The sequence below is a fragment of the Homarus americanus genome, unplaced genomic scaffold (genome assembly GCF_018991925.1).
Source record: "Homarus americanus isolate GMGI-L3 unplaced genomic scaffold, GMGI_Hamer_2.0 scaffold9233, whole genome shotgun sequence".
Classification (NCBI taxonomy): Eukaryota; Metazoa; Arthropoda; class Malacostraca; order Decapoda; family Nephropidae; genus Homarus; species Homarus americanus.
In genome coordinates, this window is record NW_024725268.1 from 182,397 (window position 1) to 210,310 (window position 27,914).

The window sequence follows — 27,914 nt, forward strand, 5'->3', positions numbered from 1 at the left end:
AGGAGATTGGTAGGAGGAGAAGAGGCGTGAGGAGATAGGGTAGGTGGGGAGAAGAGGAGGAGATTGGTGGGGGGACGGGGTACGTAGATGGGGGTTATAAGGCGGACGACCAACAGTTGTGGGTCTTCAAGTTGACGCTAGTTGTCATACATTCAGTGTTTTGATAAATACTCTCTCCTCCCCCCTCTCTCTCTCTCTCTCTCTCAAGGGCCAACATGTCTTCCTCAATCTGCTAATTATAGTTTATTGTATGATTCCTGTGTCTCTTAATTCATGCTCAGTTTACATCGAGACCAAACCCGACCCGAGGATATTAGTTTGTTTACATATCTGGGTTTATCAGCCTCCCCCACCGGCCCCCTGTAAGTATGATAGATTGGTAGACTGATAGATGATAGATTGTAGACTGATATGATAGATTGTAGACTGATAGATGATAGATTGGTAGACTGATAGATGATAGATTGTAGACTGATAATATATTGGTAGAGATAGTAGATGTAGACTGATAGATGATAGATTGTAGAGATAGATAGATTGGTAGACTGATAGATGATAGATTGGTAGATGATAGAGATGATTGGTAGACTGATAGATGATAGATTGGTAGACTGATAATAGATGGGAGATTGGTGAAGACGATAGATGATATATTGGTAGACTGATAGATGATAGATTGGTAGACTGATAGATGATATATTGGTAGACTGATAGATGATATATTGGTAGACTGATAGATGATAGATTGGTAGACTGATAGATGATAGATTGGTAGACTGATAGATGATAGATTGTAGACTGATAGATGATAGATTGGTAGACTGATAGATGATAGATTGGTAGACTGATAGATGATATATATTATATAGACTAAAGAGGAAATGATATGAAGATAGATTGGTAGACTGATAGATGATATATTGAGACTGATAGATGATATTGGTAGACTAGATGATAGATTAGACTGATAGATGATAGATTAGATGATAGATTAGACTGATAGATGATAGATTGGTAGACTGATAGATGATAGATTGGTAGACTGATAGATGATAGATTGGTAGACTGGATGATAGAGTTGACTGATAGATGATATATTGTAGACTGATAGATGAGATTGGACTATAGATGATAGATTGGTAGACTGATAGATGATAGATTGGTAGACTGATAGATGATAGATTGGTAGACTGATAGATGATAGATTGGTAGACAGTAGTAGATCAATGGTAAAGTCGCTAAGAGTCCCTCTTCCTTCCGCCTCCCCTCACCTCCCCCACTTCCCTCTGATGTCACTGCCAACCCCTTCCCTATTTTGTACCTGGAGACGGCTAAGTGTTTTTGTTTTTCTGTGTGTGTGTGTGTGTGTGTGTGTGTGTGTGTGTGTGTGTGTGTGTGTGTGTGTGTGTGTGTGTGTGTGTGTCTGTTTTTGTGTGTGTCGGAACTTGTATGAAGGTGAGTCTTTCGGATTCGTACCCAACCTGGAACTTGATCTAGCTTAACTTTAATCATATTTAGCCTAACTTAACTTAACTTAGCCCCCTAGTATTTTACGTGACTTAATATAATCTACCTGAATCTTACTCTAACCTAACCTAACCTAATCCAACCCAACCCTCCGGTACTTTACAATACCTTGGCACTGAAGTTCAGGGTCAGGTCAGGTCAGGTCAGGTCAGGTTTGGCTTAAGGCTGCTTATTAGTTTATAAAGATATTGATCCCCATTATGTTTATTGTGTGTGGTTTAAACAGGTATTGTCTGAGGTATGGCATTGAGGCAGGTGTGTTGTAGGGTTGCGACAGGTGTGTTGTAGGGTTGCGACAGGTGTTGGTGTAGCGTTGATGCAGGTGTGTTGTAGGGTTGAGACAGGTGTTGGTGTAGCGTTGATGCAGGTGTGTTGTAAGGTTGAGACAGGTGTAAAGGGAGTGTTGGTACAAGAATAGGTGTGATGCATCGCTAATAACAGGTGTATCCCATTGTGACTCAGGTGTCGTGACTTTATACTTAACAGGTGTGACGAGGGAGGGTGTTGTATCACCCCCCTCCTTCCTCCCCTCCCCTTTATCTCTTTTTCCTTGTCTCTCCTCCCCCACCCTCTTTATTGCTTCTTCTCCTCCCCTTCTCTCTGCTTCCCCCTCCCCTTCTCTCCTACCCTCTCCTCTGCTCTCCTTCCCCCTCCCTTCCTCCCCTCCCCTACTCTCATTAACTCCCCACTTTTCCCTCCTTCCCCACTCTCCTCTCATTCCAACTCCTCCTTCCCACTCTTTCTCCCCACCACCCCTTCCACCTCTTCCCCTCCCCCACTTCTACCTCCTCCCAGAAGCCGACAAGAGTCTCATATAACCAAGTTATACCCCTAAGAGTCTTAATGCCGGAAGTTTCTTAAGACGATGTTCTCTCCCCACTTTCTTTCTCTCTGCTTATTCTCCCTCCCCACCCTTTTCATCCTTCAGGTCATCGTCCTCTGGTGATAACCTGTCACGTGGGGTAAATCCAGTTTGTGTAATTTATTATTATTGTTCCTTGTGTTATTATGGGTAGTGGTGTTGTTGTTTTTATTGTTATTATTATTGTTGTCGTTGTTTTGTTTTTGTTTTTATTATCATCATTATTATTATTATTGCTGAAGAAAAATTTAAAATTGGATTCCTTCCTTCCTTCCTTCCTTCCTTCCTTCCTTCCTTCCTTCCTTCCCTATAACATTCCCCTTCATCCCTCCCTCCAGGACTTCCCTTTCTCTTTCCTTCGTTTACTCTTCCCTGCTTTATCCTTCTTCATACCAACACACACACTCTCTCTCTCTCTGTCATCATCATCATCATCATCATCATCATCATCACACTTCTTCCTTCCCTCCATCTCCCTCTCTCCAACACAGTCTCCCCCATCATCGTCCGTCTGTAGTATTGTCCTGAGTTCATTGACACTCGTGGCGGGAGTCAGAACAGTTGATTGCGTGATGCTTGTAGTACCGCTTTATCTCTGTCATCATTGTTGATACCTGACACACCTGTTGGGCTTGTACGCCGCCCCATACCTTTAGCATATTATCCAAAACACCTGCTTCACCTGTTTGTGCAAATGTAGAATTGCTTGATCGTAAAACACAATTGCGAATATTCCCCTTACACACACCTGCATTATATCTCGGCATCAAGGAAAGAGAGGATGGTCCGCCTGGGTGATAACTTGGGGAGATACTATCGACACAAACCAAATGAAAAATATTGCAAAAAAAAAATAAATAATAATAATATCAGTTCAGGTTTCCAAGGATATTTTCATTGTATTACTAAAAAGTTTAACTGACAACTCAAATGATAAATAATTCACAAGATTTTACCGTCGCAAATATGTTATTCATAAGATACACAGTCGAGTATAATACACACATCAAGTACACACTGAGTTAGACACCGAGTGAATATAAACACTGAACGCCAGACACCTATCACCACACCTGGCTGACGGATAGTGAAATATAACTGTAAATACGGAAACAAGTGATATTTAGTGTTAGGTTCATAGTGGAGCCCGACGGAAACAACAAGGACAATTTTAGTTGAGATGTTATTAATATTTAGAAGTGAGACGGTTAGGTTAGGTTAGGTTAGGTTAGGTTAGGTTAGGTTAGGTTAGGTTAGGTTAGGTTAGGTTATTTTATTTTGACGCTGAAATTTTTTCCCATCGCCTCGTGAGTGTTAGTTGTGACAGTAAAAGATTCCATTACGCATATAAGTATACGAAAAGTTATGGTTAGGTTATATAAGACCAATTCACCTTTTCTAAATGTGAGAATTTGTCCCTTCGGTGTAGTGTGTAGTTTCGCGGCTGATTCTTACTCATCAGTTTGCGGTGTGTAGCCCAGGGATGTTCTGTTACCTTTTACGAAATTCTCAGTGGTGATGTTTGCTCTGTGGTTGGAGATTCGTTTTTATTATACCTGTTTGATGATTTTTTTTTAATGTCCTGCATAATTCTTATTTCCAATTTACTTACAAACATGATATAAGTTTGTGTATTTAATTTTTAAGAATATTCATCTGGGGGGGGGGTGTCAAAGGAAGGGTCCGCCTCAGGTGCCAAATACTCTAGTTAAGTCCCTGATTATACGTACAGTAAATAAAGGTGTTTGACATCTGCCTTTCACGAAACATCTGTTATCATTCACATTTTTGTATTGTTTCTGTGACAATAATCTATTCCTTCTGTTTAATCCACCTGGTGTTCAGTGGTTCGCCCGAGACACTTACTGGTTCAAACATGTCAGCGCCTTTATCAGGTTCCTGTGATAGTGAAATTTTTGCTTGAATCTGATTCGAATCTTCGGCTTTGAGTCAAGAGTTCAATCTTTCCTTTCTTAAGTTGCTTTCTTTTGCCCTACCGACGAGCGTAAGAACCCATGCCCTAACAGCTTCTATTTCTATAAGCTAACAAAAGTTCACATTAGCCACAGGTAATTACGTCTGTTCACCTGCTGAAATAGACTAAGGAAAATGTAATAAATGAAGTAAGGAATTTCACAACGAAGAGAGGGAAAGGAAAAGAGAGAGTGTGAGTGCGCGTGTTTGGCTTATATTTAGTATGGTAATTAGTAAATGGCTTGTTAAGGAGTTATGAGCGTGGAAGAGGTGTTGGGTGGCTCTCCCCCCCTCCCCCCCTTTGTGCCAGGTGTCGGTTAGCTGCCTCACTCACCCACCACTGGCCCAGGTGAGGCTGTCAAGAGGACGACGGAGAGCAACCTGACGGAGATGTCGACTCGGGGAGGCCTTGGGGGAACTGGATACTGTAAATGATTATTTCTAGGATGATGACAGTGAGGCGGCGGCTGGCTTAGGATAAACAACTCTCCCGGGATGTTAATGACCCGTGGTGGACGCAAGTGGAAGCCTTGGCGGACGTGTCGAGAAACGCACGCACGCATTGATGCACTTGGGCATTGGGTAATTAACGCATCCACACATGACGTATTAGGGCGCTGACGCAATGTTAGACTCAGTAGAAGGGCTCGCTGAGGAAGGGGTTAACCCGGATGTCAGCGTGGTAGGATGGAAGGGTCTTCGTGGAAGGGGATGGAAGGGGGTTGAAGGGTATTGGACGCACGGAGGTTCGGAAGAGGATAGATGGCTGGTAGGGGGGAGAGAGTGGAAGGGTAAAGAGCAACGAGGTATACAGTCAGCCAGACGGTGTCAGGTGTCACGATATGAAATTCCGGCGGCGGTGTTGGTCGTGACTGTAACAAATGACTGGAACAGGAGGGTCGAGTTTTGCCTGAGGAAGAGGAGGAGGGGGAGGGGAGGAGGAAGGGGAGGAGGAAGGGGAGGAAGGAGGAGAGGAGGTTCAGGCCATCAGGGGAAGGGGAGGGTGGGAGATGGAGTAGATTATGCAGAGTATAAACCCTGGTGATGATGGTAGCGAGCCTCAGTCATTACTACTGACGACCGCCGCCGCCACCACCAGTACCACCACTACCAGTACCACCACCACCAGAGTACCAACATCAGTACCACAGCACCACGCCAGTACCACCACCACCAGTACCACCACCACCACCAGTACCAGTACCACCACCACCACCAGTACCACCACCACCACCACCACCACTTCACCACCACTACCAGTACCACCTCCACCACACCAGTCCCACCACCAGTCAGTGCCACCACTACCAGTACCACCACCACCACCCACCACCAGCCACCACACCAGCACCACCAGTCACCAACTCACCAGCACCACCACCACCAGCCACCCTACCAGCACCACCAGTACCACCACCACCACACCACCAAGCCACCACCACCACCACCACCACCACCACCACCAGCACCACCAGGCACCACCACAACCAGCACCACCACACCAACCACCAATCACTCACCACCACCCACCAGCACCACCACCACCAGCACCACCACCACCAGTACCACCACCACCACCAGTACCAGCACCACCTCCAGCACCCACCACCACCACCAGTACTCCCACCACACCACCCACCACCACCACCAGTCACCACCAAGTACCACCACCTCACCAAACCACCACCACCACCAGCACCATCACCCACCACCACACCACCACCACAAGCACCACCACCACCAGCACCACCACCACCCTCTCACCACCACCACCCACTCCACTCCACCACCACCACCACCCACCCACCACCACCACCACTCCACCACACCACTCCACTCCACACCACCACCCACTCCACCACCACCACCACCACTCCACCCACCACCACCACCCACCACCACCACCACCACCACCACCACACCACCACCACCACCACCACCACCACCACCACCACCACACCACCACCACCACCCACCACACACACACACACACACCAAGTGACTGGTCAGTTGGACCCTAACCTAACTTAACCAAACCTAACACTTAGGGTTTATGCTCAATAGTAACAGGCACCAGTCTTAATGGTTATGTAAATTTAGGTTACTTTAAGGATTTAGTAGGACCAGGACGTATTAATATGAGGACCCGCTTGACCCACAACTCAATCCCTACCCACCCCACCCTACCCCCCAGACACACTTCCCCACCAAGGGAGGGAGACGGCCCACCACCCGCTCCCTTGATGACTATGTTGGACCGTCAGGAGGGTGAGTGAACAGCGTCGCCCTCCACCACACCTTGACGGTCATGTTGTGGTCACTGACGGAGACACGCCCACCTCCTGTTGCTCACCTGACCTTGATGTGATCGGTTATTATGACACTCGGATGACACACCGCGTGGTTACTGTGACACCTGGATGACACACCGCGTGGTTACTGTGACACCTGGATGACACACTATGTGATTATTATGATAACAGGACGACACGAGTACGGCTCCTAATTATTCTTCCGCCTGTTAACACGAACACCTAACCTAACCTGTCCGTTAATTTTGTCCTAGAACAAGTGTCAAGCGGCCATCTAGTTAAGGTAGAGTCACGGCGCAGAGTGGATGCCATTTCGGAGGAGGTCTTATTAGTGCTCCAGCTTAAGAGAGAAGCCTCCTCGATGCCGCTCTCTTGACGTCTTTACCCGCTTGAGGATGATTCAACATATGGAGCTTAAATTGTCCGTGTCTTAATTTTTTTTAGTTTAACAAATTTATTGACAAAGCTTGTAGTACAGTTTGCCTATTCTGAGTAATTCAGTCAGGTCTTGACACCGGGGTGGTATCACTTCTCACTGCCACGCAGGACAGAGGTTCATACACAAAGGAATAGATCATATTCATTAACAGTATATATAGGTCAGATTCATGTGGGTGATGTCACTGTTCACTACCATGCAGGACAGTGGTTCATATACATTGGACGTCATATTCTAATTGAAGACTAATCAGTGTGGGCTAGCAAATTTGGGATTAACAGCAAGAATGTCCTCAAGCACCCATGATTCAATGTAGCAATTACAAAGTTCATGATGCAATAAGCCAGGTGGCCTGAAGTCTTTGACAGTGTCACATTCAACAATATAGTGTTCAAGTGTATGCGTTAGAGGTTTATCACAAAGTTTACATGCTGAGTGTTCCGGTATGGGTCAGTCGTAGGGGGGCTGACAGCTGATAGGGTTGACAGGACAGATGGGGTAAATGGAGCTGACAGGGTTCATGGGGTTGAGAGCTGACGGGGCTAATAGAGCTGACAGAATTGAAGGGGTTGATAGGATTGATGGGGCTGACAGAATTGACGGGGTTGACAATGGCTGACACGGTGGCGGAGTGGTTATTGTACTAGAGAATGACATGCCATTAGTATTCCCGGGTTCGAGGTTTCATTGAAGGGGGTTATGTGATGAAGTCGACTGAAATAAGTGCTAAAAAGATAATGGGAGGGAATGACAGGTTGCAAATATGTGTTGGTGCGACATCTGGGCAAAGGCAGAGGTGACAGAGGTAAGGGGGGTAGAAAGGGCAAGAAGGAGAATGAGTGGGTATTAATATGGATGTATGGGAGAGGGCAGGAAAGGGAGACGGGAAGGGGATGTAAAAGGGGCAAGGTGGAGTGGGTGAGTGTGAAAGGGGCAAGATGAAGGGGGAAATATGGAAGAGGCAAGATGAAGTTAGTGTGGAAAGAGGCAAGATGAATGAAAGAGAAGAAGATGCGTGATGGATTGTGGAAGGGACAAGATGAATTAGGTGTGGAAGGGGATGGTACACGAGAGAAAAAAATGAAAGGGAGAGTGTGGAAAGGGGGGTCGAGAATATAGAAAGGGAGTGGAGGGAGAGAGGGAGGGTTTAGGGAGTGTGGAAGAGGCAAGATGAAGGGGCAACTGGTCAGAGGAGTGGTGGTGGCGGCCATCTCAGGTAGTGGTGTAGTAGTAACCTACAATTTGGTATCAATAAAAATGGAACCAACGCAGGGATAATTTCACCCAGGCCGGGATAATTGGCACCCGGGCCCTTGCAACTTAAACCACAGACCTCCTCCTCCTCCTCCTGCTTCTCCTCCTCCCCTGCACGCCCCCTCATCCTCTCCTTCCTCTCCTTCTTGTCTTCCTCCCCTCCTTCTCGTCCTTCTCCTTCTTGTCCTCCTCTTCCTTCTTTACTCCTTCCCCTCTCGTCCCCTTCTTCTCCCTCCTCTCCCCAATTCTCCTCACTAAACTACCTTTACATCTCCATTCAGCTAATTCTTCCACTCTGCCCAGAACTAGCACCTCATTTGATTGGCTTCTCCTGACAGCACCTGGGAGGAGTATGTTGTCTTTGGTCATCTTAAGAGATCTCCTGAAGGCGTGTAAGTGACCACCTTGAAGTGTGTGTAGGGGTCGGGAACCCTTTTACCCACAGGTGTATAGGAGGCCTTAGGGTAGGGAGGGGCTGTAGGTAAGGTAAAGCCCATAGGTAGGAGATGAGAGCTCTTGGTGGGGAACTAAGGGCCCTGAGAAGGGGTGGAAGAAGGCTTAAGGGCCGGGTCGCCTCCTCTAGTCCTCTCTCACCCTCTGCTTCAGTATTTCCCCAACATGTCCAATTTTTTCTCTCATACCTGTCAAATTCTTACCTCATACCTGTCAAATTCCCTCCCATACCTGTTTATTTATTCTGTCATACCTGTCAAATTATCTTCCATTACCTGTCAAATTCTCTTCCATTGCCTGTCAAACTCTACTTCCCCCATTCCTGACAAATTCAACCTGTCAAATTCTCTCCCACTTGTCAAATCTTCTCCCTGAACAGTGAACAACCCCCCTCACTACCTGTCGGATCCAGAAGGTAAAACAGACAGTCAGGTTAACTGTCCCAGGTAATTGTGACAGGTAGGAAGGTGCGGGCTATGAGCACCGTGTTTTAGACTGTCACAAAAACTCGACAGTCAGATTCTTGTGGTCATTTTTTTTTTGGCAAGACTGTGTGGTGATGGGATGGTCGGGTCGTGGTGATAATTTTTAAGGTTAATTGTGTTTAAAATTGCTTATATAGTGTTTTTAAATTTACGTGTTTTACGAGGTTGATATTTTGTGGTTAAATATTTTCACTTATTTTTTTATTTTAATTTTTTATTTTTTTTATTTAATGAGTATTTAATGATGTAAGTGTTAATGTTTGTTATTGTTTATTTGTATTTATATGTGTTTGTTTATTTGTTTGATTGGATTGTGTTTTAAATATTTTTGTGAAGGTATAATCGTGTGGGTTTTCCTTAGGCTAATTTTAATTGAAGTAAGATACATCATCATCATCACCATTATCATCATGATCATCATCATCATCATCATCATCATCATCATCATCATCATCATCATCGCTTTTCATCTTGGTGTATTAAGTCAGTTGTTATTTTCACCGTCTAATATTTCTGTTTACTGTCGAGTGTGTGTGTGTGTGTTGCTCTCACCGTGTTTGTAAACAAGACACGTGAGGATGTTGGTGGTTGTTGTTTGCTGGTAATTGTTTACGTGTGTTTCCCCCTCTTTCTTCTCCTAATCCTCCTCTTCTTTCCTCATCCTCCTCCTCTTTCCTCTCCTCTCATTCCTCATCCCCCTTCTTCATCATCCCTCCTTCTCCCCCTTCCTCAATCAATATTTATTCCTCCTTACTCCCTTTCCTTCTTCACCCAGTACCTACCCTTCCTTCCTCTCCTTCCACTCCTCATTCTCCCCTTCTTTTCCCCCTTACCCCTCCCCCTCCTTCCCACCTTATTCTCACCTCCTCCTCCAACCTTCATTCCTCCCCTCATCCTCCTTCCTTTCTCCCCTTACTCCTTCCCTCTGATTCTCCTCTTCTCCTGTACCAATTCCCCAGAATAATTATTCTCAAATTGATAGATGGCATCGTGGGGAGCAGGGGGGGTACCGGCTGGGTGTCGTTTATGACAACAACAACAACAACAACAATAACAATAATAATAATATTAATATTATAGTAATAGCCGCATGATAATAGTAGTAATAATGAAATGATATGAACGAAGAAGACGAATAAGAATGAAGAAGAATAAGATCCACACATGCGATAATAAATAAGAATAGAATATGACATATGAAGATTACTGGAATTTACATCTGCCAATCTAATTTACACTACACCCCAAATTTCACACCACACCCCACCCCACACCACACCCCACCCCCACACCCCCAATCTCCACACCACACCCCACCCCACACCACACCCCCACCCCACACCACACCCCCCACCCCACACTGCACCCCCACCCCACACCACACACCCAACCACACCACAACCCCACCCACACCACACCCCCCACCCCACACCACACCCCCCACCCCACACCATGCCCCCACCTCACACCACACCCCACCCCACACCACACCCCACCCACACCACACCCCCACCCCACACCACACACCCCCACCCCACACTATACTCCCACCCCACACCTGCCCCCACCCCACACTCACACCCCCAATTTAACACTACACCCCACCCCACACTACACCCCCACCCCACACACCACACCCCACCCACACCCACACCCCACCCCACACCACACCTTCCACCCCACACTATAATTCCACCCCACACACACCCCACCCCACACTCACACACCCACCCCACACCCCCCACCTCACTACACCCCCACCTCACACTTCACTCCCCACACTTCACCTCACACCCAATTCCCCACACTACACTCCCACCCCCCACCCAAATAACATACCACACAACCCCTATCATCACTCCCCGCCACCACCACCCCTTAACGAACCATTACCTCGCTGTTGTAATGGGTTCACATACGTTAGCCCATTACAAACAAGTGTTATTGAAACGCTCCCTCAAGCACCACCACCACAACCACCACACGAATAGTAAAATTGGTCTTACCAGCTCGTTAATGGGTAATTAGACTCGAAAGATCATTATCACTATTAGTTGATGTTGAACAAGGGTTGAGCTTGTTGTGAGCGCCATTAGCATCCAGGTATGACTGTGTTAAACGACCCCTTACTCGGGTCTTTTATCCGGGCTTGTGTATTAGGGCCGCGGGGAGGGTGACTGTAATGAACAGAGAGATATTACAGGTGTACATACAGTAGAAGTTAATTACGTAGGTGTTAAGAAAATGATAGCTATATTGATAATTTATGAGGTGTATATAAAGAAATAAACGATGTAAGTATAAATAAAGGAAGGAGTGTCCTGTAGTTATGTAAGTGTTTTTATAAATATACAATATAGATAATTAAAGAGTTTAAAAATAATAAAAGTATACATGTAAATTGATTATAAATTGATGGATAATTGAATATGATCTTGATAAGAATATATATATATATATATATATATATATATATATATATATATATATATATATATATATATATATATATATAATGTGTGTTTGTACAGATGATAGAACAAATAGGTAATCTATGTATAGATCATTAGATGATCTATGAGCCCTTGTTCCGGTAAGGGCTGGAATGAGTCCTTATGAGATAAAGGGCTGCTGGGGCTATTATGACAGTATGGGCTGGGGATGAACCCCTGTCCCGGTAAGGGCTGGGCTGAGCCCTTGTCCTGGTAAGGGCTGGGGATGAGCCCTTATGACAGTAAGGGCCGCGGTGATAGATAATTGACTAAGGTCAATATCATGTCTTATATCCGCCATAAATTAAGATGGACAAGGCGCGGGAGAGGCGGCGTGGGGCGGTGATGTGGGCGTGGCGGTGGTACACGCCACCCGCGCCTCTGCAACGACCCAACAGGTCACTGTGGCGTGGCCGCACGCCACGCCCGCTGCCACGGGGATCTGGTCCTTGTGGCGGGGACACAAGAACCAGAGTGGCGTGGGCAGCAGTGTCCTGCAGAGTGCACCCGCGGGGTCCCCAGCCCGTGCAATGTGCCCTGCGGGGGGGACCGGGGGGCCAGCCCCGTCATGGCTGTTTGTGGGCTTACGTCTATATCGCTCACACATTATATACTAAAATATTTGACAAATAATATAGAAAACTGATATTTCGACGTCATTCCAATTTACGTGATGAAACATAAGCAGGCAGGTGGTGGCGCCACTGGCGGGCGTGGGATGGCCTGGTGGGGCGGCGGGTGGGTGGCGGTGGGTGGCGTAGCCCACGTGGCGCTATACTGCCATATATCACACTTATATGATGCCTCCAGTCCACTAGCTGGGGTAAATCACTAGGGTGTTGTGGCGCAGGATTAATGGCGCAAGACGACATGGCTTCACCCGCGCCTCACCTCACTACGCCACTATAAAACCTTTAGATTAATAGCTACTGCGCCTTAACTTATTACTATAATGATAAGTCGCTCGGGAAACGAGGCAGCGGACCCCAGAGTCACTCGCACACCTCAATACTTCCTCTCATAACTATGAACACATCTTGCTGATCGACCTAAGATACTGCACAAAGATGGCCGTGCTTGTGTGTTGTCGACGTTTATAGGTCAAATGAGCCCTAGTCGTATTAGGCCCCAACCTAAACCTGACTTGATCTCAGTTGACCTGGCCATTAAAGTGATACATGCTGTGTGACGATTTATGGTACACAGTAAGATTGGGACCCAGTAGGATTGGGACCCAGTAGGATTGGGACCCAGTAAGATTGGGACCCAGTAGGATTATGACCTAGTAGGATTGGGACCCATAAGAACTGTGTACCGATCTCATAAGCTAAGTAAAGCTATATTAGGTTAGATTAGTATCCTATAGGACCTGGTGCCCATAGGAGAGCTGCCGCCTCGTCACCCATGATCAGTTACACGCGGGGGGACTCGTACAGGTACTGCTTTATATGGCATTGTTTGGGCCCTGTTAAGTCTGAACTGCCTAGAGGTGTCGGCCAGGGCTAGATCACCTATCCATTCCGACAGGTGACTCGGGGGTAGTGAGGGACGCTTGGCTAGGGAGAGGAGAGGGATATGGAGGGGGGGAAACTTAGTAACACCTGCAAGAAGGAAGGGGATAAATGTTTAACTCCTGCTAAGAACGTGTCGAGAAGTCTGTTAAAAATGAGATGGTTTACACTTACTTACGCCTGGGTTTACACACACAACACACACACACACACACACGCAAGGTTTGATCCAGCCTCTATGTATCCCACGGTCAGGTTACTCCTACTTGACCTGACCTGACCCTCCAGTGTTGACTCTCCGACCTGTTGTGTTCACCAGGAGTCGAGTTTGTTCCTCCCACTGCTGTACCAACAAACACGGGGACCACACGAGTCGTACTTCACGGGGACTACACGAGTCGTACTACACGGGGACCACACGAGTCGTACCACACGTGGACTACACGAGTCGTACTACACGGGGACCACACGGGTCGTACCACACGTGGATCACACGAGTCGTACTACACAGGACTACATGAGTCGTACTGCACGGGACCACACGAGTCGTACTCACACGGGGACCTACACGGTCGTACTACACGTGGACCACACGGGTCGTACTACACTGGACAACACGAGTCGTACTACACAGGGAACACACGAGTCGTGCTACACAGGGACCACACTAGTCGTACTCCACGGGGACCAAACCTTGTCTACGAGGAACTTGTATTTTTCACGTTTTTTATTCACAGGTGTAAGACGTGTCTGTTGAGGACCATCTTTTTCACACAATTAATTCTCGAGAGTAAACAGCCACCCAACATTGAGTCTGTGAAGAGCCACCCAACACTGAGTCTGTGAAGAGCCACCCAACACTGAGTCTGTGAAGAGCCACCCAACACTGAGTCTGTGAAGAGCCACCCAACACTGAGTCTGTGAAGAACTGCCTTTCCCATGCCTTGTAAACAGTCAACCAGTCTATATCTTGTCTGTGAAGGATCACTTTTCTTTCTGTTTAATATAGCGAGTCGTGCACTGTGCTTATATATCACACGAGCACCGATAGGGGTCGTACTATAGAGGTGACGGGGATATATTATATTGTGGCGCCGAGGAGCAAACTAACGCGTACAGACCAAGCTCATGTACTGCAGGAGACTGACTGGTTATAAATTCATGTCACTCTGCACGTGGCCACATGTGAACAGGTCCTCGCATACATAAGGAGAGACACAGCTCATGGCACTACCTCATCCTCCATGTATATTCATAAAGGTGAATGTATGAGAGTGTACTGTACATGTCGATGGAATACCTTTTAGGGTCACTGTGTCTCCTGTTGGCAGAGAGGGAATTATCAGTGTGTGTGTGTGTGTGTGTGTTTCAACGCCCACGGCAGAGGCGTGGGCGTGGGATTTGGTAGATCGTGGGTGGGCGTCTCCTAATATTTCCATATAATGCTGGATGGGTCACGAGGTGTCGCTGAGGGACGCGGGGGTCCAGACGTCATCCCAACCTGTCGTGCCTCTCCCTGAACGCTAATGGGATGCTGCCGAACCCTCACCTTACCTGGCGCTGTTTCCAGAGATTTTGTTTGTTTTGGTTTGTCGTCTCGGCGGAATTCACTTAGGGATCGCGATAAAAAATAAAGCAAACGATTTCGAGACGATGTACGACCTTTTGTCCCCCTGGTGGTGAGTGTCGGGTACCTCACCGGGCGTCGTGCGGCTCCTGACCTTTTGTTTGAGCAATGAATAGTTGACCTACACGTTTATTCATGGCCTGGACGGTGCCACCCGCCTCCTCAGGGTGTGAGCTAGTGAACCCCACCAGGCAGGTTTGTTCCTACCAGTAAAACAGCGCCAAAGTGACCAACCAACACCGCCTGGGGCTCCTCTATCCACCTTACAATGGCACAACTACGGAAGCTGCGGCAGAAATACATCTTTACGGCTTTTTGTTTCTGACTACTGCGGCCCTCGTGTCTGATGGAAGCATTAATGAGTAACTGGTAAATAACTGTCAAGGTGAAGTACAGTTCTTAAGTTGTAAACAAGGAGTTATGTACACACACACACACCCGAGGCTTGTAACCCTCCCTCCAGGGTCACCGAGCTGGGAACAGTTACAGGAAATTTACCTCTCTCTCTCCTCTCTCTCTCTCTCTCTCTCTCTCTCTCTCTCTCTCTCTCTCTCAAAGCCAAGACCATGTAATGCTCGGCAACGGGAACTTGATACTGAGGAGTAGTGATTGGCAGTAGGAAGTTGGAGGAGGAGGAAGAAGAAAAAGAGGAGAGGAAGAAGATAAGGAAGAGGAGGAGTAGGAGAAGGAAGAGGAAAAGGAGGAGGAAGAAGATAAGGAGGAGGAGGTGGAGAATGAGGAGGAAGAAGAGAAGAAAGAGGAGGAGGAGGGGGGGACAGATGTTTTCCTCGCCTGTGTTTACCGTCGACAAGTGAAGTGTCATGTTATTGCGGCTCATCTTACCTGATGACTTGCCTTACCTTGCCCGACCTTACCCAACCCTGCCCGACCTTACCCAACCCTGCCTTATCTTATACCCTATCTTCCTGCCCTACCTTACCCTAATCCTGCCTTACCTTGCCTAACCCTGCTTTACCTTTACCCAACTCTGCCTTATCTTACCCTACCCCACCCTAACTAACCTAACCTAACCTAACCTAACTAACCTACCTTACCCTAACCTAACCTAACCTAACACCTACCCCTCAGTCTTCCCTTCCCATCCTGCCCCCACTTTCCCCATCCTGCCTTTCCCATCCTCCCTCAACTCACCCATCCTGCCCCACTTGCCTGCCCCACTTGCCCTTACTGCCCCCACTTGCCCTTCCCTCACCATGGGCAATGTTTACGACTGGCCACGATGGGAGACAAAAACTATTTATAGGATATAAAATGGAGGTAAATAAAGGTGTGTGAGGAAGGTGGGAGGAAGATGATGGGAGGAAGAGTGTTGTGGGAGGTGAGTGGGGTGTTATGGGAGGTGGTGGGGTGTTGGGAGGTGAGTGGGGTGTTGTGGGAGGTGAGTGGGGTGTTGTGGGAGGTGGTGGGTGTTGTGGGGAGGTGGGGAGGGTGTTGTGGGGAGTGGTGGGGTGTTTGGGGAGGTGAGTGGGGGTGTTGTGGGAGGTGAGTGGGGTGTTGTGGGAGGTGGTGGGGTGTTGTGTGGGAGGTGGTGGTGTTGTGGGAGGTGGTGGGGTGTTGGGAGGTGAGTGGGGTGTTGTGGGAGGTGGTGGGGTGTTGTGGGAGGGTGGGGTGTTGTGGGGGGTGTGGGGTGTGGGAGGTGGTGGGGTGTGGGTGGGGTGTTGTGGGAGGTGGTGGGGCGTTGTGGGAGGTGGTGGGGTGTTGTAGGAGGTGGTGGGGTGTTGTGGGAGGTGGGGTGGGGTGGGTGGGGTGTGTGGGGTGTTGTGGGAGGTGGGTGGGGTGTGGGAGGTGGGTGGGGTGGGTGTGGGGTGGGTGGGGTGTTGTGGGAGGTGGTGGGGTGTTGTGGGAGGTGAGTGGGGTGTTGTGGGGAGGTGGTGGGGTGTTGGAGGGTGGTGGGGTGTTGTGGAGGTGAGTGGGGTGTTGTGGGAGGTGGGTGAGGTGTTGTGGGAGGTGGGTGTGGTGGTGGGGCGTGGGGTGGTGGGGTGTGTGGGAGGTGGGTGTGGGGTGAATGTGGTGGGGTGGGGGCGTTGTGGGAGGGGGTTGGGAGGGTGGGGTGTTGGGGTGGGGTGTTGGAGGGGGTGGGGTGTTAGGAGGTGGGGGGTGAGGTGTGGTGTTGGGAGGTGGTGGGGTGTTGTGGGAGGTGGGGTGTGGAGGTGATGGGGTGGGGAGGTGAGTGGGGTTGGGAGGTGGTGGGGTGTTGTAGAGGTGGTGGGGTGTGTGGAGGTGGTGGGCGAAGTTGAATGGGTTGTTGGTGTACGTGATTGGTTGTTAGTGGTGTTTGATTGGTTGTTACTGTACGTGATTGGTTGATAGTTTACGTGATTGGTTGTTAGTGTACGTGATTGATGTACGTGATTGGTTGTTAGTGTACGTGATTGGTTGTGGTTTACGTGATTGGTTGTTAGTGTACGTGATTGGTTGTTAGTGTACGTGATTGGTTGTTAGTGTACGTGATTGGTTGTTAGTGTACGTGATTGGGTTTCAATGAGATTGAAATTTATTTGATTTTCAATTAGAATTTAAATGTTTGTGAATTGAGGAATGAAGATGAGCGATAGACTGAACGATAGGCGATAGATGGTGATAGCGAGACGAAAACCAGGCGATAGATAGTGATAGCGAGACGATAGCCAGGCGATGGCGATAGATAGACGTTAGCTAGGCAGTAGATAGACGATAGACATGCGATAGATAGGCGATAGATAGACGATAGCGAGGCGATGGTTAGGTGATAGGTAAGCGGCTGTCAGTTAATTGAGGGACGATAGATAGATAGGAAATTATCAGGTAGTGGTTTAGCGATGAATAAGCGATAGATAGGTGATTGATAGTAAAGTGATCGCCAGGTGATATGGACCAGCAGGGCCCCCCTCCACCCAGCTTTCTCTCTCTGTGTAGACCCAAGATTTCACGCGGTCGTGTGCGCCATTGTGTGCGTCTTTGTGTGTATATCAGACCTGATCCAAGGGTCAACAATATGATGTGTGTGTGTGTGTGTGTGTGTGTGTGTGTGTGTGTGTGTACTGAGAATTTCTCTCTCGTCCAACGAATAATTTAACAGTTGGACAAATTCACGCACAAATATATGTAATTGAGACCGGAGTCATGGTGTCTGTAGCAGGGGTAGATTGGGTAGGGCAGGGTGGGTGGTTGGTCAACAAGGGTTGGGCCAGTGGGTTGGGCACAGTAGGGTTAGGCACAGTTGGGTTAGGCACGGTAGGTTGGGCGGCACAGCAACAGGAGTGGGGATGAAGGTTAGGCACAGTGAGGATTAGGCAGAATCAGAATGGGGTTGGGCACATTGAGGGTTGGGCTGATGAGTTGGGCACAGTGGGGTTGGCACAGTTGGGTTAAATATAGGGTTAGGCACGATGGGTTAGGCACAGTAGGAGTTAGACTGCAGTAGGGTTGGGCACAGTAGGGTTAGGCACAGTAGGGTTGGGCACGATGAGACAGAAGTTAGAATTAGGGTTGGAGCACAGTAGGGTTAGGCAGAATTAAGTGGAGTTGGTCACGGTAGGGTTGGGCACGGTAGGGTTAGGCACGGTAGGGTTGGGCGCAGTGAGGGTTAAGGCTTTTGATGAGGTTGGGCACAGTAGGGCAAGGGTGGGGAATGAGGGTTGGGCACGGTAGGGGTTGGGCTTTGGTAGGGCAGGGTGCAGAGATGGGGTTGGGCACGGTAGGACAGGGGGTGTGGTAGGGTTAGGCACGGTAGGGTTGGGCACGGTGAGGGCAGGGGTGGGGTAGGGTTGGGCACAGTAGGGTTGGGCACAGTAGGGCAGGGTGGGGTGGGGTTAGGCACGGTAGGGTTAGGAAGGGTAGAGACTGGGGGTGGGGTAGGGTTGGGCACAGTAGGGCAGAATTAAGTGGGGTTGGGCTTTGTTAGGGTTAGGAAGGGGTAGGCTGTGTTGTGCCCCACGTGTTGCTGTTGTTGGTAGGGGTATTGTGTCTTCTGAAGGAATTAATGGGGTGGGTATTGGTAGAAGCCTATTTGTGTGGATATTGTGTGGGTGGGGCCGTGGAGGGTTAGCAGGGCGGGCATTGTATGGGTGGGTGTGTTGCTGCAGGTGCCCGAGTGAGTATGTGGGTCACCTTTGATGATTGATTGTGGTGGGTGTGTTGCTGTGTGCTGTGTGTGTTGCTGTGTGCTGGGTGTGTTGCTGTGTGGTGGGTGTGTTGTTGTGTGGTGGATGTGTTGGTGTAGTTGTGTAGTTATGTAGTGGCTGTGTTGGTGTAGGTATGTTGTGGTTGTGTTGCATGGTATGTTGGGTTTGTTGGTGGCTGTGTTGGTGAACTTGCTGGTTGCCACTGAGACATCTGTTGAGGGGACCTGGTAGCCTCACCAGGTACACTACACCTGGGGGAAGCTAAGGACAGGTGGAGGGGCGTGGCTCTGTAGGTAACAAGTCACATCAATACCTGGACAAGTTACCTGGTGGAGGGTGACTTGGATGGTGAGGGTGGGGTCGTACTGGAAAGTCTAGGTCGTGACTTAAAGTTTGGGTCGTGATGGAAGGTATGGGTCGTACTGGAAGGTATGGGTCGTACTGAAAGGTGTGGGTTGTACTGGAAGGAGTGGGTAGTACTGGAAGGTGTAGGTCGTGCTGAAAGGTATGGGTCGTACTGGAAAGTGTGGGTGGTACTGGAAGGTATGGGTCGTACTGGAAGGTTTGGGTCGTACTGGAAAGTATGGGTCGTATTGGAAGGTGTGGGTCGTAGTAGAAGGTGCCATCCAGACTCCGCCCACCGGCCCGCTAAGCTCCGCCCACACCTGGAGGCGCCGCCCACCATCGTAAACCTTGGCTTGTGGTTTAGGTCGGGATGGACCAGTCGGGATGGACCAACATTCAAATACCAAATTAAATTGTTGTGTGAGTTTTTCCCGGAGGCTAAGAGACGCTTCCAGTTTGATGTGGATGAGTGAGGGTGGAGGAGGTGGAGGCGGTGAGCGATACACTGTGGGAAACAGCCGCCTCCACCTCCTCGCTAATGTGAAGGAGACGAATTAAACAAGAGTTGTGTTATTTCCTGAGGTCGCTCGCTGTTAACTCCGGGTTGGGTATTGGTCTTGACCAACGGCGCCCTCACTGGACCACTCCGAGTTGTTACTTGGGGGAGGAGGAGGTGAATACCCTAGTGGGAGGAAACAGTAAAGGAGGAGAAAGAGGAGGAGGGGCCAGATGTTGAGGCATTAATGAATGGGGAATTTGAGGGAAGTGGCTTACACACTGACCGTCACACCTCACATTTGACCCGGCTCACTGTCCGTCACACCGACAGTCACAAAGACCCATCTCAAAGTTCGTCACACCGACCGTCACACAGACCCACCTCGTTGTCCGTCACACTCCGTTACACTGACCGTCACACTGATTGTCACACAGATCTCATTGTCCGTCACACCGACCGTCACACAGGCCGTCACAAAGACCCATCTCAAAGTTCGTCACACGGACCGTCACACAGACCCATCTCATTGTCCGTCACACTGTCCGTTACACTGACCGTCACACTGACCGTCACACAGATCTCATTGTCCGTCACACCGACCGTCAGGTTACGTAAGGGTTTTAAAGTATTAATGAGTTTAATTTAAACTAATGACGGGGTAACTTGGGCTACCTCAGCGGGGTCTCTGAGGCCCATTGTCTCCTGCCGCCCCCTGCCACCCGACGCCCCCCTAACACCCGACGCCCCCCTAACACCCGACGCCCCCTGCCACCCTCCGGCCCCTGCTACCCGACTCTCCCTGTCCCCCGCCGTCCCCTGCCTCCCGCCGTCCCTTGCCTCCCGCCGTCCCCTGCCACCCGGCGTCTTCTTCCACCCACTGCCACCCAGTGCCACCCATAGCCTTACTACTTCTACCACCACCCATCGCCCACTCCTCCCTCTCCTTGACTGAGCAGATGTTGGCCACCCACTGTTGTCCACCTAACCACCCACTGCTCTAATGACCATCCAACATCATCACCAACTACCCCAAGCCACCCACTCGGATTCTACTAACCAACTTAGCCAACCGTCCACCACCCTTTCAGCCACCCAGCCACCACCCGCTGCCACCCACCTACTACCCCAATGACTATCCAACATCATCACCATTCCTGCTTTCTTTCCACTAATCAACCACCTACTACCCACCAACTCACCCAGCCACCCAGCCTGGCCGCCCATCGCCGCCCACGACCACCCAGCGTGATGTCATCAGTGGGGACTGACTCACCTGCCCTCGGACATGACAGCGACTCAAAAAAAAAAACATCAACCCGAATTGGTAATAATATAGTGTGAATCATCTGCACCCCCGAGTAAGTCGTCTTTCCCCCATGAGTCGTCTGCCCCCTTTGAGTCGTCTGCACCCCCGAGTAAGTCGTCTTTCCCCCTATGAGTTGCCCCTGTGAGTCGTCTGCCCCAGCAAGTCGTCTTTCCCCATGGAGTCGTCTGCCCCTGTGAGTCGTCTGCCCTCCCCTGTGAGTCGTCCTGCCCCCTTGTGAGTCATCTTCCACCTAATGGTCGTGTGCCCCTTCCTCAGTTTGTCAATTGTATCTCCCAAGTGAGTCGTCTCCCCCTAGTGAGTCGTCTGTCCTTCATGAGTCGTCTCCCCCCCCTCACAACCTGCCGGGGTGACGGGTGTCGTGATAATGGCTCGTGTATAAAGGCGCTTTTATTGTCGAGTTGAGAATATGTTGCGTTGTCTTCCTCCGAGGTACAAGCGGTGATTATGAACGTCAGGAGTGTGTGTGTGTGTGTGTGTGTGTATACACCGAAAAATGGAGCTATGTACGTCTTCCCAGCGTTCATTTTAGCAGAACGTCGTATGCATCAGTTTAACGTTACGTGCGTCACCAGCGTCGTGTGTGTCTTAACCAGTAGTAATGTCTCTTCTTCCCTATTATGTTTGTGTCCAGCTCAGGAGGGGACCCAGGTCAGGCAGTGGTGGGCAGGGGAGGGGGGCGGGGAGAGGGACACGGGGCAGGGGATGGGGAGAGGGGGCAGAGCAGGAGGGCAAGAGGTGAGAAGGAGAGGGGTTAGGGGCAGGGCAGGGTGGCTAGAGGTGAGAGGGGGAAACTCAGGGGGCAGGGTAGGAAGGGAGCAAGGGATGGGGGAGGGGACGAGTGTACCTCACAAGTTTTGTACAACTGTTAAATTGAGTTTGTTTTAAGAGGCGTTTTGTATCCCTTTGTCTGTGTGGCGGACATGCAATATATCCCTTCTCTCCCAGACAACTTGGAGTGGTCGAGGCGGTGAGGGAGGGAGAGGGGGGGGGGATAGCGTCGGGGTCATCCTGGGCCGGCCATTTGTCCTGCAGGAGCTCAAATGTCGTCCTTCGTCCGCTCCTCAGACATCTAATTAAACTTTTCCAGCGGGTCATGCGTCTTACACCTGTCCAAGACCCTCGCCCTTCCTTCTCTACCCCTCCTGTCTTGGGAACATCACACGTGCTGAGACCCTCCACAACCCTCCCGTATTCCATGTTCCCCCTCCCTCCACACCCTTCAGCCCTCCTGTCCTTGTTCCATAGCCCCCCCTCCTCCACACCCTTCAGCCCTCCTGTCCGTGTTACATGTTCTTCCTTCCTCCACCCCCTTCAGCCCTCTTGTCCGTGTTCCTGTCCCCCTTCCCTCCACCCTTCAGCCCTCCTGTCCTTGTTCCATGTTCCCCTCCCCTCCACCCCTTGTAGCCCTCTTGTCCGTGTTCCATGTTCCCTTCCCTCCACACCCCTTGTCCCTCCTGTCCGTGTTCCTTGTTCCCCCTCCCTCCACACCCTTCAGCTCTGTCCTTGTTCCATGTTCCCCCCTCCCTCCACCCTTCAGCCCCTCCTGTCCTTGTTCCATGTTCCCCTTCCCTCCACCCTTCAGCCCTCCTGTCCTTGTTCCATGTTCCCCCTCCCTCATTCCCTTCCTGCCCTCCCTTCTTCACCTTGTTGCCCCTCCCTCCCTCACCCTCCTTCTTCATCTTATTATTCCCCTCCCTCCCTCACCCCTTCTTCATCTTATTGCCTCTCCACTCTCACCCCTCCCTTCACCTTATTATTCCCCTCTCTTTCCCTCACCCCCCTCCCTTCTTCATCTTATTATTGCTCCTCCCCTCACCCCTCCCTTCTTCACCTTATGTGCCTCCTCCTCCCCCTCCTTCTTCACCTTATTATTGCTCTCCCTCCCCTCCCTCCCTTCTTCATCTAATTATTGCCTCCTCCCTCTTCCCTCCCTTCTTCATATTGTGCCCCTCCTCCCTCACCTCCCTTCTTCATCTTGTTATTGACCTCTCCCTCCTCCCCTCCTCATTATTATTCTTTCCTACCTCCCCTCCCTGCAATAATAACATTACTGAGCTGTATATTGCCAGGTCACTTCAGGTCCGTCCAGGTCACCCCAAGAGGGCTTTCCAGGTAACCCCAGGTCAATCCAGGTCACTCATTTAATTCCTTAGCCTCTTATATCACCATTGTGTAAACGACCTTGATTATAACACAGCTTAACACAGCTTAGTATTATAGTTACTGGGTAATAGAATAAAATTGTCGTTTGATGAAGGCTATAAGTTGAAATGCTTAGTAGTGTTGTTAGGGAGAAATTACGTAGTTAAGTGATCGGGTACTGGCCAGGATGGAGCCTCTTGTTGTTGCTGGTTCACGTTAATGGTGTCGTTTGCTTAACCTTTATTTGTTGTTGTCGATTAAAACAAGAACAACAATGACATTTACAACAAAATCAACAACTTCACTAATAATAATACTAATAATAATAATAATAATAAAATAATAATATATGATGATGAGAGTGCCACAACTCGGGTGCCTCTGAATGTAACCCCGTGCCATGATGTTTGTGGTACCGTTGACAACATATAGATGTCCTGACCCCCCCCACCTTCCGGGTACCCTGGTGGTAATGATGGCGACAAACGGAAGAGGTACCTTACCCCCATATACCAAGCCGTGATGGTATCGAGGTCGTGAGACATCGGGTGGGTGATTTTTTTTTTTTTGGTAGAGAAAGGAGGGGTGAAAGAAGATTAGAGGTGGGGGAAAGAAGTTATAGTTCAGAAATTGAAGAAATTTAGGAGGAAGTAAGAGAGGGCGGGCTGACCGCCTAGCTAAGCTAATGGTGTGTTAGGGTTGTGTCATGGGTTAGTTATTGTCTGTCGATACAGGCACTAGACATCCTACCCTGTCCCATATGGGTGTTTTGAGGACCTTATTTCATATTCCGCCGACCCTACTGGCGGATGCTGGTCTAGAGAGGTTGTCTATTGCCTGGCCGTGTAGATCGGGGGTGGTAATGGACCTTTTGAGATTTGGTAACTTTTTGGGAACCATGTATGGTTGTTGTCGTTATCTGGTGGGAGTCTTTGAAGGAGTTCTTGCTCTGATCGTTCTATCTTTTGCCAGACTCTGCTGGCCAGGGTGTGCAGCTGCTGGTTGATGGGTTTTATTCTCAGGTCTTTATGTATCTCGGCTGTGGTTCTGGTGAAGGAGAATCTTTCACCTGTGACGAATCTTAGGGCTTCATTTTGGACCACCTGTAATTTTAATATTTGAGTGGTGCTCATAGTGTGAAGAGGTACTGCTGGGTAAGTTAATATCGGTATGATAAATGATGTCACCCGGCGGAGTTTTATTTTCTCAGGAAGCGCCTCTTCCTTCCTGGTGTGGACATGGTGGGAGTAACCTGTCGTGGATACATGCAGGCCCAGGAGGGTGCCTCTGCTTTTGTATTCTATCTGGGCATTATTGGTTACTAATGGATGGGTTTTCCTTCTGCATAAGGGTATCACTGTGAATTTCGGGAGACTGGTTTTGATTTTCCATTGTTTTTCGTAATTATTTACCCTTTCTAATTCCCGCCTGGTGTTGTCGACCTGTAACGCTCGCGATTTTACTTGATGTGTTGTTATTTGAGTGATGTCATCTGCATACATAATATCTTCGTTACCTATTCTAGTGGGAGGCGGGGTGTCACTTGTGTAGATAATATATAGGGTGGGAGAGAGGACGCTGCCCTGAGGGACTCCGCTCATGAGTGGGAAGGTCTCTCCTGTGTGTTGTCCTACCCTCAGTCTGGCATTTCTGCCGTCAAGAAAGTTGCAAAGCAGATTTTCAATGTTGGTGGGAAGTCCGAGTTGGAGGATCTTATATTTTAGACCGTCATGCCAGACTTTGTCAAATGCCTTCGCTACATCCCGGAGAGTTAGATTACATTGTCTACCACTCGCTTCGGCTCTGACTATGTTTTCACATGCTAGGGCTGTCGCTGTTGTGGCGAACTTCCCTTTCCTGAACCCGAATTGTCTGCAGTTGACTCTGTTGGTTGTTTCCTGGTGATTTCTCAGACGGTTATTGATGATTTTTTCTAGGATTTTTCCAGGTACTTCGAGGAGGGAGATCGGTCTGTAGTTTAGTGGGACGGCGGGGTTCTTTCCTTGTTTTGGTGTTAGGGTAATAATGGCCTCTTTGAATTTAGTTGGGATGTAACCCGAGGCCAGGCAAGCGTTCATTGTGGTTCTCAGTCTCTCCATGGCCGGGTTGTTTATGTGGCTGAGGATCTCCTTGGTGATACCTGAATAGCCAGGGGCTTTAATTTTTGGTATTAGAGCTGGCTGTGTTGAGTTCTTCCGAGGTGATTGGTTTGGACAGTGGACTGTCCACTCTCAGATCCTCCCATATGATTTGAGGGGAAGGCTGAGTGCGGTGTGTCTGGTCCCGGAGTTCATCAAGGACGAGCTCCTCATGGGTACCATCAAATCGCCTGTTCTCTTCATTTGTGATTCGGAAGATGTTCCTCCATATGTCCCTGAATATGGGTTCTTTGTCTTGGTCGTCATGTATTTTACTTCCTGCGTGGTCAGTTATATATGATGACTCGTTACGGCTGCAACATTTCAGTCTTTTAACTCGACGCCAGAACTCTCCTGGATCGTGGCAGGCGTGTAGATTGGGTGGGTGTCAGGGGTGTAGGTCGGGGTAAGATGGATCTATCTCCAGTGATCGTGACTCAGGGGTGACAGCGGCATCTTCCTGACTTCGACCTGACCCCCTTATACGGCGCCCCGGGCTGACGCTGACAACACTAGGACGCTGACAACACTAGGACGCTGGCAACACTAGGACTCTGCCAACGCTAGGACGCTGCCAACACTAGGACATTGCCAACACTAGGACGCTGCCAACACTAAGACGCTGCCAACGCTAGGACACTGCCAACACTATGACACTGCCAACACTAGGACGCTGCCAATATTAGGACACTGCCAATATTAGGACACTGCCAACACTAGGACACTGCCAACACTATGACACTGCCAACACTAGGACGCTGACAATATCAATACTGCTGCCATGGTGTGAGGGTACTGCTGTCAACACTAGTACTGTTGTCAGGTTGTCATAAGAGTACCACAGTTCATGGTCTGCATGGCCCCAGCGAGGACAGGGTCGACTGCAAGGCCATGATTCCAGGGTCTCCGTCCACGATGCAGGCGTGTGTGATGGAGGGGAAATAGCTGTTGTGAGGGAGGGAAAACAGCTGTTGTGAGGGAGGGAAAACAGCTGTTGTGAGGGAGGGAAAACATCTGTCATATAAATCTATCGACTTGTCTATTTATCTGTCTATTATATAATATTTACTAGTCTATCTATCATACATATCTATCGAAGCGTCAATCTATCACATAAATCTATCGCTATATCCACCCATTTATATCTATTTGTCCGTGCCGCATGCGGGTCCCCACGGCGCCTCATGGATTATTCAGCTGGTTGTCCTGCGGCACACGGGTTCCCACGCCGCCGCAGCCTCCCGCGCCTTTGCCTCCTGGAGCCTCCCGCACCATGGCTTCCCGCAGCTTCTCGCTAGGACGTGAATAATGCGAGATATATTTGGTAGACGATAACCAATACTCCTTCCATTCCTCCCTCCACCTCCCTCCCTTTCTTCTTCCCTCTCTACCTCCTTCCCTCCTTATTCCTCCCTCCCCCATCTTCCCTTACTTCCTCCCTCCACCTCCCTCCCTTCCTTCTCCCTTCTTTACCTCCCTCCTTCCTTCCCTCCTTATTTTTCCCTCCTTCCCCTCCATCATCGCTCCCTCCTTATTCCTTCCTGTCCTCTCCTTTACATCATCTCCTCCTCTTCTCTCCTTGCTCCCTCCTCTCCCTCCTTGTTTCTCCCTCCTTCCTCTCACCCTTCCCCCCTTCCCCCTCCCCCTTTCCCCTTCCCTCCACCCTTCCCCCCCCTTCCCATCCCCCCCTGTGTGTTGTCTCTTACGGTATAACACGCCCATATCCTCGTGCTTATACACCATCACGCCCACACCCTCACGCCCACACTATCACCCTCACGCCCACACCCTCACCTTTACGCCCACACCCTTACTGGAGGCTGATTATGATAAACCTACACATGCGAGGTATATATGTGTGTGTGTGTGTGTGTGTGACGATGGGAAGTAGAAAGGGGAAACGATTAAGAAGGGGGAAGAAGCATGGAGGAAAGAGAGTAAGAAGGACAGAGGGAGGGAAGGAAGGGAGGAGGGAGGGAGGGAGGGAAGGGAGGAGAGAGGGAGTGGAGGAAGGGAGGAGGGAGGGAGATCTCGACACCCGGCACACGACCTTCCACAGATTTCCCCGACATTCAAAATAAACTGTAGATCCCTCCCCCCTCTCTCGTCCGTCAGCTGGTGGAGGGAGGGCGCCCTAGGCCTACCACAGCCCCGCCAGGAGGAAGTGCAGGCCTACCTTTCCTCCTCCTCCTTGACATAGCAACACCCTGTACGGCAAAAAGATAACAACAACAACTATAGCAACAAGAACAACAACAATGATGTAGTTTTGTGCAGTGTTGAGGAATAAAGTGCGGTGTAGTTCTTCCACGGAGGTCAACAGAGCAGGTATGTGGCTCGGTAGCACGTAGGTTGGTCAAGCTCCTGTAGTGAGGCACCAGACAAGGAGTTAACCTGTTATTC

The 27,914-nt window shown here is 49.4% G+C and overlaps 1 protein-coding gene across 1 annotated transcript in view; it reads left to right on the top strand.

Moving 5' to 3' along the window:
* Positions 1 to 27,914, top strand: part of LOC121864783 (protein dead ringer homolog) — an 81,149-nt gene that overhangs the window by 12,445 nt on the left and 40,790 nt on the right. The gene's annotated exons all lie outside the window — the stretch shown is intronic.